Here is a 12,257-nt window from a genome sequence, read left to right on the forward strand (position 1 = left end):
AATCCAAGCCTAGGCTCTGTTGATCCTTGAAAAAATATTCTTTAAAAAATCCAAGCCTAGGCTCTGTTGATCCTTGAAAAAATATTTTTTAAAAAATCCACGCCTAGCCTCTGTTGGTCCTTGGCAAAAAATATTCCTTAAAAAATCCACGCCTAGCCTCTGTTGGTCCTTGGCAAAAAATATTCCTTAAAAAATCCAAGCCTATCCTCTGTTGATCCTTGGCAAAAAATATTCTTTAAAAAATCCACGCCTAGCCTCTGTTGGTCCTTGGCAAAAAATATTCTTTAAAAAATCCACGCCTAGCCTCTGTTGGTCCTTGGCAAAAAATATTCTTTAAAAACTCCACGCCTAGCCTCTGTTGGTCCTTGGAAGAAAATATTCTTTAAAAAATTTGAATTATGGATGAAAACTGTTATCAACTTCAGTTGCTTTAAATATATTTTTTGGGCAAACATTTATTTCTGGTTGCTTTTTAGTCGTTAGTTAACAATAATAACTGAAATTTGTAGGCTTCCCATAATGGCTAAAATTACTACAAAAGAACAATTTGAGGTCTTAATTGCCCGGATGGAAGCTCACAAAATATAGCACGCGGCGTGCGGACTTTTGGTCAAACCAAAGCCACTATCGGTGATGTGTGGAAGGCCATTTCAGAGGACCTTAACTGCTATGACCCACCAACACACATTCCAAATGAATGGCAGAGAGTGGCGAACATCTTCATTTGGGCCCACGATATGTACGTGTGTGACATCTATACATCCGACAACACCCTTTGTATTAGAATGACAAAAAAATGTTTATTCTTCCATTTTGGAAACAATCCAAATTTTACACAGTTTTTCCTCTATCAGCCGGACAACTTCGGCCAAAACCACTGACATTGTGGGTTGAGCCATAGTTAAAGTCATTGCCATGGGACCTCAAAAAAACCTGAACTGCACGCACTTTTAAGAGAGGAGGAATTGCTATTGACCGTCGGGCTTTTCGGAAACCAGGGTTTATTGCTTGAAATAAGTACACAACGGCATCTTTAGGTAGCCGAAAATACACCTTTAAGCTAAAATGAGCAGTTGATTGAACATTTCTTTAAACACAAACATCTACTCACAGTACTGATGGTAGTTTTAATGGATTGGATTTATCTCTTAAATGCCTTCTAATAGATGCCACGCCTTGCACGTCATTTTCGTCATAAAAAAACTAGTTCCACAGAGCTTGCCATCACTTAAAATAAGCTTTTCTGAAAAATTCTATTAAATTTTTTGTTTGTTTACAATATTTCTTCTTGCAGAAGTGTCAAAACAGTATTATCGATGGCAACAGAGGAAAGTTGATATTCATAATGTTAAGTTTTATTTCAGTGGCGTTGAGTTTGGTTGCTATACATAATCGACCCATTAATTTTAATTTGGACAAAGTACAGGTTTGAAATAATCTGTATCAAACTTAAATTAAAAATATTCTAAGGACCATTGGTGCGTATGATTAAGGATATTAAGTAAACGCCACCAATTTCCATCACCCAAAATGTTCAAATGTAGGAGATTTTATTTTTATATCCGCCTATTGAAATCACGATATTGATCTCAATATTTAAGATAGGATTTAAGATGTGCACACACATTGCTAGTACTTCTAAGATATCTGATATTGTAAATGGGATTTCCGACAAACTGGTTATTTCCAATAAACTGGTTATAATTTGATATTTTTCTTATAGGGCGGTAAATCTCCCTAGATATATGTGGACTCTAAGCTATGTTCGTCCATAATGGCACCTTTAAACAAGCAAGTCATTTGGCTCATTGACCCATCAGCTCGTTTATTCAAGGCTACTTACCTAAACTCGTCTATAAAAAATGCTCGGTCATCAGATCATCTATCCAATTTTCAATTAAATCGTCTTCTATAAACAATTTCCTTTGTAAATACTCTATGAAGAGTGGCGTACACCAGGATATCTATAAGGACAGATTATAAGTATTTTAAATGGCGTATATAGACTATATTACATTCAGTTCGTCTCTAAGGATTATTTCCTCTAGTCCATATAGACTCTTCGATGTAAAATGGTAAAAGCTACCCCAAATGCCGAACTAACAAAGGTCTCAAAAATGATTTTTTTTTTAAGAAAAAAGTGTAGTGGAAAAATCGCTGATGTGGTGAGTTCGATTGTCTAATTAAAACGAACATCGGATATAATAGTATTACAATGCGTATGATTGATGTCGATACGCATACGTGACCATATCTAATATCATTTTTCTCTATTTTTATTTAATAATTTTTGGATGATAGGCTAAATAAAAAAAACTATATCGAGAGAGATTTGAACATGTCACATATTTTAATGTCTCGAAGGCTGAAATGAAAAAAACTCTCATTATGCTATGTATAAGTAAACACTTTCTTAAGAAGTCCTAGGGCACTACCGTATATGGACAGATTTCTTTTTTTACGAATTTTATTAAAATCATATTCAAGGATATAGATTTTCGATAGAATAAAATTTCCTATGTAGGAAATCCAAGGACCTTAAAAACTTCTGGAAATTTATTGAGGTTAATAAAAAATATGAGAAGTTGTGAGGCTATGGTAACCGATACGTATCGATATCAATCATACACATTGTAGTTCTCAAAGTCATTGCATTGGTCTTTAGCTCATTTCAAGTTATAAAAACGTTCTGTGTTTCCATTCGGTCGTAAAGACCTTAGACATTTAGCTTATATAGACTTCTAACAAACTGTCTTCTATATTTATAATCTCCCTTCTTAAATTCGTATTTAAAGACTATATGATTTTTGAACTCATCTATAAGGATTTCCAGGGCCTTTGTGGTTATCACTGACCTTTGTGGTTATCAGCCGTTATATGAAAGAACATCCTAATCATCAGGCCGACCATAAAGATTCCCTGATCTTCAATTTGTCTTTAAAGACTCATTTCGTACCTAACCTAATTTATAAACATTCCCTGGCCTTAAGCACATATTTGCTTCAGTTCGTATGTATAGACATCCTCCAGATCGTCTATAAAGACTCCCAAAACTTCAGTTATTCTATAAAGACTTCCTGACCCCCGGATGACCTGGCCTTCTGCTCGTCTTTAAAAACTCCATAACTTATATTTGGTATATACAGACGTTTTTGTCCTTCAACTCATTTATGAAGACTCCCTGATATTCACCATGTCTATACAGGCTTCCTGAAGTTTTGCTTGTCTTTAAAGACTCTCTGTCCTTTAGAATGTGTACAAAGACTTCATGACGTTTAGTTCAGCTTGTTTATAGATACTCCCTTTAACGTATCTACAGTGACTTTCTGAACATATTTTGAAAATAGGTAATTTTAAATCCCTGATCCCATGCTGTCTTCGTAGCAACTTATTTACAATCCCTCATGTATACCATGAAAAACAAATTTCATATTCAAAATATGTGCGTATGACTAATGTCGCCACGTATACGCCCAGAGTACCATAGACACTTTTCCAAATAACGTTTGTAATTCTGAGATTTTTTAAATATTTTTGAGAGATATTTTGTAATTTTTTCGCACCACACATGCTTATAGTACAAACGCTTTTGGCCTTTTTATTTGTGGAATCATTTTTGATTTTCAGATGTTTTTTTTTTTATAATTGATTTATAATTTCTCAGGTATTTTTTTATGGAATGCGGAGCGTATACATAATAATATAAATCATACGCAAATATTCGAAAATACTATCTGAGTTAATTAAATTGAATTAAATTCAAAAAAACAAAATTTTTTTCACTTTTCATCGACCCAGAGCAATAGAATTTTTATACGATTGTTTATTTGTCTGATTTATTTTAGTTCGAACTAAACAAAAAGTTCCATTTCCTTATCACTACCTATCTTTTGTGTGTTTGTTTGTTTCTCTTTCCGTTATCTGGGCGCTTACGAAAAAAAACGTACACACTTCACCTCAATCGGCATTGTCAGCCGGCTGGTTTGGTCTACTTCTTCCTCTTTTCTTCTTCTTTCTCTTGTTGTCCAGTTGTATAACAACACAATCTGTTTGTTGAAGTGGCTCCTACGACAACTACTATTGTCAAGTGATCCAATGAAACAATTGAAAAGTTAACACCTTTGACGACAACAACACCTCCTTTGGGTTCAAAGTAATCCATCATTGATTTGAAATAAAAGTTGGAGGGGGTCTATAAATCAAAGGCAGAAATCCTCCAATAAATCACTTGAAAATGACGATCATCGGGTGACCCACCATAAATATTTATTGTGACAAATTGTGATCGTCAATATTTTTTTGGCAGAGTTGGATAATGGTGTTCCTTCGACTGTTATCTGGATTTGAGTAATATTTTTGATTTTGTATTTTTTGCTATTTGTTAACACCTTGTTTGCTTGTACCTTGCCCGATATAAACAAAATTTAAGTCATTAAAAAAAAAATGTTTGATTGATCGTTTATTGTCAAATTATCAACAGCAGTTATACTGTCATAAAATCGTGTTTATATTGAGAGTGATTATTGGTTTGGTTGTTGTTGTTTTTTTTTTTTTTTGTTTTCATAATTTATGACATGTTAATAAATTAGCAAAAAAATCCGAATTGTTGTCATCAGTTATTAGACAAAGCCTAGATAAGTTTGTTAAGGAAGGGATCTTCTACATTTGCATGAGATATGAGAGATACTCATATTGTTTTTGGTGCATACTTTTAGGCGCTACAGTGAAATAATAGAAAACTGGGAATATATGGAGTTTTTATAAACGAACTGAAGTAGGAAGTATTAATAAGGAAACTGAATGTACAGGGGGTATAAATAGAAGAGCTGAAGACCAGGGAATCATTATAGACGCGCTGGGGGTCATAGTGCATTTTTATAGACAGGCTGAAATGCCAGAAATCGGAATGCTTTGAGATTCTTTATAGACGAGCTGAAGGTTCAGGGTGTCCACAAAGATGAGGTGACGATCAGGTTGTCTTTATAGAGGGAGTCTTTATAGACGACCTGAGGCCCAGGGAGTCTAAATGTAGTATTTATATACGACCTGAATGTAGTCTTAATAGCCGGACTAAAGACCAGGTTGGCTTTATTCACGAGCTGAAGGACAGTAAGGTTTTTAAAGACAAGCTGAAAGTCATTGAGCATTTTTAGAGAAATACAAGACCAAGTTGCCTTTAGGTTCAGGGAGGTCCATTTCCAGGGAGCCTTGGTAGACGAGCTGAAGCCCGAGGAGGCTTTATATACGAGCTGAAATTCATAGAGTCTTTATAGAGGAGCTGAAGGGAGTCTTTATAGACGAACTGATTCGTCTTTATAGGAGAGCAAATTTTTATACACGAACTGAAGGTTAGCGTGTCTCTTTCTCGACTGTCAGGGAGTCGTTTTAAACCAGTTGAAGGCGAGGGAGTCTTCACAGGCCAGATGAAGGTCAAGGAGTGTTTATAGTCCAGTTGAAGGTCAAGAAGTCTTTATATCCGATATGAAGACCATGATGCCTTAATAGACGAGCTGAAGATCAGGGAGGCTTTATAGATGATCTAAGTCTTTATAGGGGAACTGAATTTCGGATAGTCTTTATAGGCGAGCTGAAGTTTGTATACATGTGTTGGAGGTATTGGAGTATTTTTGAAGGAAAGGAGGGTCAGGGAGGCAGAAGAGGCGAGCTGAAGGACAGGGATTCTATATAGACCATGTGAAGTTACGGAGTTTTTTAAGCTATCTGATGGTCCGGCAGTCTCTATAGCCCTTATAGTCTTTATAGATGAGCTGAAGTTCAATCACGGACTAAATGTCAGGGAATATTTAAAGACCATCTGAAGACCGGAATGAATTTATAGACGAGCTGAAAGTCAAAGAGACTTTATATGCGAGCCGATAAGCAAGTAAACTTTATAGGCGAGCTGAAGGGCCAGTGAGTATTTACAGACCATCTGAAGACCGGACAGACTTTATAGATGAGCTATAGTATCAGGGAGACTTTATATACGAGCTAAAGCTCAAGGAGTCTTTGTGGACAAGCAGAGGGCCAGGATATCTGTATATAAATGATTGAGGTATTGCAGTCTTTATAAAAGAGGTGGGGGTCAGGGATAGGCGAGCTGAAGGTCAGGGAGTTCTTACAAACGATCTGATGGCCAGGTCCCTATAGACGAGCTCAGGTTCGGGAGTCTCTATAGATGAGCTTTTGTACGGGGTTTCTTTGTATACAAAGACGAAGCCCTTGGAGTCTTTATAGATGAGCTGATGTTCAGAGAGACTTTATATGCGAGCCGATAATCAAAGAGTCTTTGAAGGCGAGTTGAAGGGCCACGTAGTACTTTTCAGACTAGTTGAAGACCTGTCAGGCTTTATATATGAGGAAACTATATGTAAGAGCTGAGGTTCAGGGAGTCTTTAAAGACGACCTTGGGTCCAGAGAATATATATATAGAGGATGGAATGGAGTCTTTATGAAAGAGGTAGGGTCAGTTGAGGCTGAATAGGCGATTTGAAGGTCGGCGTCTAATGGCCAGGTAGTCTCTGTATATGGTCGGATAGTCTTTATAGTCTAGATGTAGCCATTGGAGTTTTTATAGCCTGTGATCTGAAAGATCAGGGCGTCCTAATAGAACTGGGAGTCTTTATACACGATCTGAGCAGGATATAGAGGAGCTGGAAGAAGAACTTCGGTTGGGATCTTTATATGGGAATAATGTCATAGTAAATTGCTGTCATTAGGTTTTGCAATCTCTATTTCTGAGGCTTTTGACTTATGTCAAATAGGGGACCTTTTTGTAGTGACTATGTCAGAACATAGACCTATATTGACAATATTCTTCAAAGAAGTGTTTTATCCACCAATAACCTGCGATGTCAGCCACTTTGGTTAGAAAATACATTCAGGGCCAGTAAAATTCTCTAAACAGATCGGCACTATATGTGAAAACAGAAATCTGAATTTGTATCTAAGTTTTATTTATGGACTACATATATGTAGACATTTCTCACGTCCTTCAAAAGGTTTTTTTACAAATCCAAGTCTATAATAGTCCTTAAAAACTATTTTATAAGTACACATGTATAACAGCCCTTAAAAATTATTTTATTAATCTACGCCTTTAAATGTCCTAATTTTATAAATCCAAGCCTATAACAATCCATTTATAAAATTCACTATTTTGGCAAGATTTATTTTTTTTAAAATTCTAATATTTCCCTCCCACAATTTTTCTCTCAGTGTACAATGTCTACATACACCGTGTTAAATGGTTAAGTTAATGAAGTCAATATAATTTAACTTAATATTATTTATTATCTACTCATAGTATTTTGTACAGAAGAACACTTAACACCTCGTACATCCAAACAAACCAACAACAAACACAAACATACACACACACACTCATACATATTACGAGGCGCCTTTACTATAGCATCACCCCCTCTTGTATTTTCAAGATAAAGACGATACTCATCAAAATGATAAACACTTATCCAAACCAAATGGAGTGGAATTTTTGAAGTGTAAATTGTTTACACTCACACTCAAAGCTAAATGTAGAGGATGGGGAGAGTGTGAAAAATGCACTCAAACTTATGATCTGCTGCCGTACATCTTCTTTATAATCGACAGAAAAAAATTTATTTATGAAATTGACCGGAAAGCTAGACCGGCATTTATTAGAAAAAACTCACTCACTCAGTCAGTGACTGGCTGGCAGTTGAGGGTTAGATACAAAAATCCGCAGACTTACACTCATTGCAACCCTCCAAATGGATTTCATTCAACTTGTAATGAAATAGAAAAAACTAACAACAACAAGAACAGCAGAAGTATTATGCTGACATATAAATACGATGATATGATTCTCATAGATCTTGAAAGTATTTAATCAAATTGTGTCTTTTTGGTTATGAAGCGTAGCAGTGGCGTAGGCTGTTGGAAGGGGAAAGAATTCTATAAGTAAAGGGAAAATGGGATTTTATTGAAACCAAAAACTGAGAATGGAAGATAATAAAATAATTGAATTTTTTCTTTATTCCTCTGATATTATAATCGCCTTGGTGAAGCTTGAGAGTCTACATGGACGACAATATAATCAAGAAGACTTCATAGGCGAACTGAAGCCGATAACTTTTAGATGTGCTGATGGGGTTCTGAGCATAAAATACACAGACACTCGCTGTGAGCAAGGGCCAGGGTCTCTAGATAGACGATCAAAATCAGGTATCCTTTATAGACCTGAAGATATACAGTTTTGCAGATGAGTTGAATGTCAGGCGTTTTATAATCGAGCTGGTTATCAAGCGGTTTATAGTCGAACGGAGCTGGTTTTATAGTCGAACGGAACAGCCCTTATACAAACTGAAGGATTAGGAAGTTTTTACATATGTGCAGAAGAGCTCAGAGGAAGTCTTTATATATGAGATGAAGTTTATGGATTGTTTATAAACGAAATGAAGACCAGAAGTCATTAAAAGAGCTGAAAGACAAATGGAAGCTTTATGGAGGAGGTAAAGGTCAGGAAGCCTTTGTAGACGAGACGAGAACAAAGATAGCCTTTATAGAGAGCTGAAGGAACATAGAGCCTATACAGATGAGATGAAAACCATGCAATTTTTATATACGAGTTCAGGAATTCTTTATAGATGAGCTAAAGGCCTTAGAGGTTTTATAGCTGTGCTGAAGGTGAATGGACGAGTTGAGGCCAAGGAATCATTATAAACAAGCTGAGGCTCATGGAGTCGTTATAGACGAGCTGATGCTCAGGGAGTCTTTATAAACGAGCTGAATCTCAGAAATTCGTTATAAACGAGCCGGGGCTCAGATCGATTTGATCCCGAACCTACTAAGACAAAACGAACACAGAGGGGTCGTTAGTCAGGGAGTCTTTATAAACGAGCTGAATCTCAGAAATTGGTTATAAACGAGCTGAGGCTCAGATCGATTTCATCCCGAACCTACTAAGACAAAATGAACTCAGAGGGGTAGTTACAGAATTCCAGTCTGTTTATAGGGAAAAACTTTTATAAGTCTGGCCTGAAGATAAATATGAGCCAGAGATAGGGAGTATTTAAACCCCCCCTCCTCTGAGTGTTTCATCTACGCCAATGTTTGAGAAAATATCTATGACAATATTAGTTAATTTATTTACAGCGGGGTTAAAGATCTTTTGGGTTATGCTAGACTTACGAATAATTTTGGTCTGGAAAATGTTAGAAACATACGAGGAAAACATAGAAATATCGATTTTTTGTCTTCGAGGACCATATCTAAAATCATATGAACGACATATTTGAGGAATATTTGAAGATAAAAAAAATTGATTCGTGTGGTATTTTGTTTGTTTACGAGATTGGAGAAAGATGTGTTTTACAAAAATATTTCTCATATGATAACCTGCAATAGCCGCAAAAATGTGCCTCATTGAAATATTGGTTTTAGATCCCATTTCAGTCCGTTCGTCAGTCTGTCTGGCCGGCTGGTTCGAACGATAATACTCGAAGGGTGTAACCGATTTCATCCAAACTTTGCACATCGTAATATTTCTTCCAAATTTAGTTCAAGTTCGAAAATGAGGAAATGGTGAAAATTGCACAAACAAATTAATTTTATTTTAATTTATATTTAATTTAATGTATAATGCGAAGGGACTATCCGATTTGAACCAAACTTCGTACAACCTATTATCTTTAACAAGTCTAGACCAATTCCGAAGATGGGACCCATTTGCCCACTCCTTTTGGTACCTCTCCCCCAAAGGGTTAACATTTTCAATATTTACAAATCCAATATTAGGTGAATGGAACGTCCGATTTGAACCAAACATCGTACAACCTATTATCTTTACCAAGCTTAGATCAAGTCCGAATATGGAACCCGTCTGGCCTCTCCTCTGGGAGGTACCAAATGGTCAATATTTCATAAACATTCAAATTTAATTTGAAGCGAATTGCATAACCGATTTGATCAACATCAAATCCGAAATTCCTTAGAGTATATATATAAAGCGAATAATAAAACCTGTGTGTAATTTCGAAGACCTCCGACCTCATTGTCATTTAGAGTTACCAACAAAAAATTCATCACGATATAACTGAAAAACTTGATTAATGGCAAATTTGTCCTTTTGGGTTCTTAATGTACTCACTAAGGTCTTTCATCACGATTCACTCCTTCAAATGGAGTGAATCGTGCTGCGTGATAGAGAACTGCGTAGTCGAACTATTTTTGCCTAGACTTCTAATCATTTTTTTAAGCGGACTTCCTCAAAATATTTATTTGAGAGCAGTATTGTAAATATTTTTGATTAGAGTAAAATTTTATATCGATTTGCAAATTTATGTCTGTTAAAAATCTCTCAATTAGTATCGCCTCTATTTTCAGTATACTGCAGATTTTCAACGCCTTCTTTCCAACGAAGAGGCTGTAATTTGACACTCCAGATTTCTCGATGGATTCTTGCAGGGTGAACCACATCTTTGCATAATATTGTCAATATTTTGGCATATCCTAAAATCTGTAAATCAAAGTTTTTAACCACTTTTTCAACTTAAAAGAAAGAAACTTCTTGTCGAAAAATTCTAAATGCGTGTCTTAAGCATATTAGACTCTTTATATTTATTTCCTATTTACTTGGCATTGCTTTCATTCTTTCTTTCTTTTTTTCTAATTGTAGTTTATATATAGACCCCAATTTCCAAGGGACATTTTTCAATTACCTATAAATTGCGGACAGCGGATATGAGGCTAACTTTAGATCGATTATGGCTGAAGTTATATAAATTTTTAATTATGGCAGGATACATTTGTTGCTCGTGACCCTGTATAAAAAAATATGCCTCACAATGGAGAAGAACTTATACTACAATATTTCTCCAATCTTCAAGTCTATATTTATTTCATTCCGGCTCTGACTATATGGAAATGTATGGAAAAGAATTAATCCATATTTCATCATATTTTGAAACAAATCAGACTTGTTAATTATACTCAAATTAAGCTATAAAAAGAGAAACTTATTTCAAAATCGATCAATTGATTTAAAAAAAACATTATAAACAAATTTATTACACCCACCCCAAATAAAAAAATAATAAATAAAAAATAATAACTAAACTTACTCATCCTTTTCCTTTGAAAAGAAATTTCATAAATATATTTCAAAACGGTATTATAAAATAATTATGCATATTTTTATGTCGTTCAAATTAATAACTAAGAAAAGATTGGAAGTTATACATCAACAAATTTTTAATAAATAAATAACAATAATAAAAATAGGAGCGGCGCTAAATCTGTTGCGTATAAGCTAAGTAAATAAATAAACAATTGATATATATATATATTTTTTTTAAGTTGTATTTTTATTTTTTTTTTAAATATCTTCTTTACAAAATTTCCATTTTTTTATTTTTAAAACTTTGGTTTTTTCAATCAATTACCATGTCAATTAACAATAACAAAATTATATTAAATAGCGCAGTTATTTATAAAACACTATATTAGGGTGTAACTGAGAATTTGTTTTATAAAAAATGACCTCACCCCGAAGGAATGAGGATTATTTTCTTCTGAAAAAAATTCTTCAGACGCAGGAAAATTGCAGTTTTTTATAGAAAAAAATTCTCTCAGCCACAGTGGCGAGGCTTTTTCTATGGGAAAAACCAAAGACACAGGTCTGAGAATTTTTTCTATAAAAAACCCTTATAAGGTGGTTTGAGAATTTTTTCTGTAGAACAAAACTTCAGACACAGGTATGAGTTCCTTCGACCAGAGGTTTGATGCATTTTTTTCTTTAGAAAAAAGATGGGGACCTTAGACCTGGGATCTGACGAAATTTTTTATATAGAAAAAATCCAGTCCTCAGTCATGGGGTCTGGCGAATTTTTTTCTTTAGGAAAAAGCCAGTCCTCATACCTATAGAAAAAAGCCAGTCCTCATACCTATAGAAAAAGGCAGTCCTCCGACTTGGGGTCTGTCGAGCTTTTTTCTATAGAAAAAAACCAGTCCTCAGACCTGGGGTCTGACGAATTTTTTTCTATAGAAAAAAGCCAGTCCTCAGACCTGGGGTCTGACGAATTTTTTTCTATAGAAAAAAGCCAGTCCTCAGACCTGGGTCTGACGAATTTTTTTCTATAGAAAAAAGCCTGTCCTCAGACCTGGGGTCTGACGAATTTTTTTCTATAGAAAAAAGCCAGTCCTCAGACCTGGGGTCTGATGAATTTTTTCAATAGAAAAAAGGCAGTCCTCAGACCTATGGTCTGATGAATTTT

This window comes from Musca vetustissima, unplaced genomic scaffold (genome assembly GCF_032173495.1).
Source record: "Musca vetustissima isolate MV318-11 ecotype Yass unplaced genomic scaffold, APGP_CSIRO_Mvet_v1 utg19218, whole genome shotgun sequence".
In the NCBI taxonomy this organism is placed as follows: Eukaryota; Metazoa; Arthropoda; class Insecta; order Diptera; family Muscidae; genus Musca; species Musca vetustissima.